Consider the following 5,332-nt stretch of genomic DNA (forward strand, 5'->3'; position numbering starts at 1 on the left):
GGTAAAGATATGGCAACACCAGTTGTGTATTGAAAGGAAATTACTCTAAAATAAGTGGCAATATATAGTACCACCAGATCATACAATAACATTACACGATGGCAACAAAACAGAACAGTACTAATTAGGACAACTGCCGACAGCTTAACAACGATATGTAGCTGGTACAAGTAAAACTTAATTTGGGACAATAATATTAGCTATTGCCACTGATTATTTCTCATCACTGCAACCACTGGCGGAGCTAGGAAGAAAGTCTAGGAGGGAAAATGGTAAAACTGGCAGACCTGAGGGGGCCAAATACTAAATTTATACTCATCTAAACCATCTACAAAAAATTCCTTCACACTTTTTGCTTAGGCTGGGGGGCCACAGCATCCCCAGGAGCACACATAGCTCCGCCACTGACTGCAACACTCATACTTCCATGGCGACAATTCAAGGTACACACTTGAGTATGTTAGCCAGGATTGAATCATTGTAGCATGCACCGCTCTGGCAGTTGGTACCACAATAATCCTTGCCAAGCCCACAAGATCCATACTGGCTGCAACAATAGTTGTTGGTGCATCGTGCACCATTAGCCTGGTTGCCACACGGCTTGTCCGTGCTACAAGCACCGTTTTGGCAGCCAGCCCCGCAGAACTCCGGTCCTAAGCCACAGTAACCATATTTGCTGCAGCAAAGGTTATTGGGGCATTGTTTACCATTGGCCAGGTGGCCACACTTGAGGTCAGCCCAGCAAGGACCGCTCTGGCAGCCGCGGCTGCCACTGCAATATTCACTGCCATAGCCACAACGACCACCCTAGCTACAACAATGGTTGTTAGGGCACAATGCACCACCGGCCTGTGCGCCGCAGATCTTGTTGTTGTAGCAGGCGCCGCTTTGGCAGCCGGCGGCAGCGCTGCAGTAGTCGAAGCCCAGGCCGCAGTACCCATCCTTGCTGCAGCAGAGGTTGTTGGGGCACTCCATGCCGTCGGCCTGCTTGCTGCAGCGCTTCTCACAGTACTGCCGCTGGGCGTGGGTGGTCACCACCGCAAAGGCAAGTGCAAGGGCGCACAACAAGAGGCCCTTCATCGCTAAGTTTCTTCTTTGGATGTGTGCTTTACTGGATGTGCTCCCCAGGTGTTGATAAAAATGCCAAATGCAAGGCTCCATTTATATAGGAAGTCCAAGTCGTTCGGTGATACCTCGTCATGTGCCTGGGAAGATCTATGCATGTGTTACCAACGGAAATATGATCTGATAATTAAGGCGCGCATGTGAAGTGACCTGCTTAAAAAGATCATATATGATACGATCTGTTTTCGGGAGCTGGGATGAGATCTTATCTTTCCCAGCAAACGATGCTTTGACCTCATAAGCTCTAAAATTGAAAACTTACAAAGTACTCCCTCCTTTCCGGTTTATAAGGCTCAAATCGCAAATCTCATCAACCAAGGCATTTTGTGAGTGGAGGCATATATCTCGTACTTTATAAAACTACCCCAATTAAATTAATGCATTAATTTAGATTAATTGCAGTGCATGCATGCTCGGCCACTAGATGAGTAGGAACATTACATGCATTGGTGTGTTCCTCTTTAATTCTTGCATGCAAAGATTTAATGCACATTGAAAACTAAAAATGAGATGGAGATGAGCCCTCTAAATTGAAAAAACAAAAAAGTTGAAATAAGCCTCATAAACCGAAAAGAAGGGGGTACATTTTCATTAAGATTATATTTGCATTAGTTTATCAGCATCTGATACTCACTGTGTCGATGAGGCAGGTTACTGCAGCAATGAACCGAGAAACGGGTCACCAAATCTCTCTACATGCTCGTTTCATTCTCCATATAAATTAAAGATTGATTCATGCAATTTATGAAGGTTGTGTCTTATGTGCAGTCCAATTTATTTCAACCGAGGAAAGCAGTACTATCTCAAGAAAGTATTTCACTTTGCCTGCTTGTGAATCCCAATGTCTATTTGAATTGTAAAAACTTTAAAGGCTTTGAGAATTTCTAATTGCGCTTAACTATATAGTTTCTTAAAATCCAGCAACTGTACAACATCGACCCGCGAAAAAACCAAGGCCGCATGCCTCGCGACAGTATCTCCACCAGACAACCATTATTAGTATGATAAAAGATAAAAAGAAAAAGAAAAATATACACAATTCCTAAGCTAAGCCTTCAAGAAGAAATAGTCGCACATACACTGATGATAATGAGTCCAACCCAAGGTCGATCTCGGGATTTTCATCCCCAAAGTCAAGTTTTAATCCACCATCTTCAAGGGAGGACACAAGCACGAGATGACAATAGTCTTATCAGAGATCTAGTGTTTCCACCATAGTGCGCATGCTCATTGTTGAAGCCACCTCTACCATCGACACTTGTCCGGCTACTAACACCTTGCTAGGCAGATACTGCACAAAGAGATGCCGAAAGACAAAGACGTCCCACACCGTCTTGCCTCCGGCCAGTGTTGCACCACCCTCAGTCCAGCAGCAACATGCAAAACATGACATCTCCATCAGAGCCACCATGCAGCACATGTCGATAGCAGGCATGACTTGACGTTTCTGCATGAGATGTCATGTGTATCACCCGCTGGCGACAAGCATGTCTGGACTCCTTCGAAATATATGCATGTGTCACCCACCGAGCCGCACTAAACTCGACCTAGTCTCTGCATCATCTACACAAATATGGAGGCTGCCACCACTGAAGATCCAGGGTCGCCGCCGCAAGAACCAAACTCATGTGCCATCAACGCATGACATCGCAGCGAGCAGATCTCGCACTGGAGCCAACGGAATCCATCCCAGGCTGTCGTGCGACTGCTAGGCGAACGGTGCCAGCAAGGCCACCGGCCAGCACATCCATGTTGGTGCCGCCTATCGCACGTCTCCCGTGCCACGTGTACCGTAGATCCGTGCTGGAGCGACACCCAAGCACCACGTACACATGCGCCCCAGATCTACCGGCCTCCACATCGCCGCACCCTTGCACGCGCCAGGCCGCGCCTCGCCGTGATGCCCATCCACCTCTCCTCGGCCGAGCGCCCCGCAGCAGCCCAAGCCTCATTAGAGGGAAAACGAGGTGCCCTACCATCGCCAATGCCACGTGGGCTTTACCCGGTGTCGCCTGCCAACGATGGCGAGGGGAGGGAGGGATGGAGAGGGTAGTTTCCCCCGGCGGCTAGGGTTTCGTCTGGCTCGCCCATGGGGAGGATGACACGGATGCCCGTGCGTTGCAACGGGAGAGAAAACTGATATGTACTTAAATTTAGGGAATATTGGATGTGCAAGCACAACATATCAACTCATTAAGTAGTTTTAACTGACACTGTCAGTTGCCCTAAGGGCACTCCTGACTATATTTGAACTTATAATCATATGTATTAACCCTAAATCTAGGTTGTGAATGTGCAGTCGATGGACATACAACACGGCCAATTTAAACATTGTCGGATTGCAATTTTATATTAAGTTATATCATAATCCCATAGTCTCATAATATACTATCTATCTCATGTTCATCGACAATCCCACGTAGAAAGCATCTAGAATATTGGGACTTAATTTCTTCTTTTTGAGAAACATGAGTTAAATCCTTCCTGCTCATTTGTAACTAAACAATTATGTGTTCGTTTCTCCAGGGATAACTGGGACCCACTCCTCACCCTCCATCAATTCATGAAGCAGTTTATTGATTTTTCATACAACTTGCAAACATATATAAACTCATGAAATTTAGTGTAAGAAAATGAGAAGCTAGTATTTAATTTGGTAAGTAAACAAACCCTCTCACCTGGATTTAAAGCGCTCGAGGGCCAAAACTTTACGGCCAAGAGACAACCTCGCGTGAAGATTAAATGCATCTAATTGTAGCCAGTGACCGCGTGAAGAAGCAATTTTCACGTAAATATTACATTTTGGCTGCCACATGGGATAATTGGGCATACATTGGTTGGTGCTCTATAACGATCAGCTGGAGAGAATAAATCAAGCATTTTTATCGACTGACCCAAAAATAACGGACGCACTTATTGCACCTGGCTTAATAATGATTGATGAAGGGTAATAGAGAGAAGTACGAGCTAGCCCAATTTAATCACTCAAGGTTTCCTTTTCCTTTCTCAACAAATGTTCAGAATTTTAAAAAATGTTTACATTTTTCAAAATTAGTTTATTATTTTTTCAAATATTAATTTTGTTTTCAATTTTTTCCAGAAGTTAAAAAATAGTTTAGTATTTCAAAATTTGTTCACTTCTTTTCAAAAAATGTTTGAAAACTTAAAAAAGTTTAAATCTTTCGCTGCAAATTTTAGACAAAAAAATCGAAGAACTACAGTGGCTAGGGACATTGTTAACTCACGGGAGGTCATGTGATTGGTCCCACTCACGCACAACTTTTTGCTAGCTGTTTTTATTTTTTGCCACTGTTGTTCTTTTCTTTAAGGGCCACGCTGCCAATTTTGCATTAAAGTTAGCCCGGCGTACTGGCAGGTACTGGTGCAAATAATTGATAGTGATGTTTCTATGTTCTAAATATTCTGAGTTATGGAATAGCTACGTATAAAACCATCAATGTTTTTTTGTTCATTTGGTCTCTTTTTTTCCTGACGGTAATGTATGATAGGGATATACTATTTCCCTGGTTTGCCAAACCTGACGCCTATATAACCCCGTAAGGCCAAACCCGTCAGAGAAATGTGAAAACTCGACAGGAATATATAGTCCATGTTGGCCAACCGACATGCATAGTTTATTTTCCCCGACAAGCTATTCCTGACGGGTGGCCAACAGGAAGTATTTTCCCTGTCGGTACACCCTATTTTCTTGTCGGTTTTGGGCTCACAGAAATATTTCAGTTTTTGGTAGTGATTCATGCCGCTGTAGAGCGCGCCGCTCCGCATTGAAGGCGACTCAGGGCGGATGTGATCTTTCACTGCCTCCACCATTGAAGCGGCTCAGCGCTCGAGGGCGCCGCCTCCTGCACGCCCGGGTGAACATGCCTCCTCGCGCATTCATACGCCTGCATTAAACCCGCATGGAAGCCGATAGACCTACTCCGGCCACATGTCCGTTCATGAGCGGTCCAACATTCAACGCAACGCTGACCGAGCTCCTCCTGTCCGCCCTCTATTTAAATGAGGATAGATACTGGAAAAAAATCGCATCTCTCCGCCGCTCCCCCATCTCCTCCTTGACCACTCTTCTGATGGCTTCCGAAGAGTAGTTCTCTAGCATACAAGCAGGATGGGTAGCCCGCCGATCTGGCCGGATACGAGCGAGGCAGCTCACTGCTCCACCTCTCACGCCCGACTCGACGGAGCA

General features: G+C 45.4%; 1 pseudogene; it reads right to left on the bottom strand.

Annotated features, from left to right (window-relative positions):
• Window positions 1–249: 249 nt before the first annotated feature.
• On the bottom strand, window positions 250–1,080 carry LOC119327971 (annotated as a pseudogene).
• Window positions 1,081–5,332: the final 4,252 nt, after the last annotated feature.

This window comes from Triticum dicoccoides, chromosome 7A, assembly GCF_002162155.2.
Source record: "Triticum dicoccoides isolate Atlit2015 ecotype Zavitan chromosome 7A, WEW_v2.0, whole genome shotgun sequence".
Classification (NCBI taxonomy): domain Eukaryota; kingdom Viridiplantae; phylum Streptophyta; class Magnoliopsida; order Poales; family Poaceae; genus Triticum; species Triticum dicoccoides.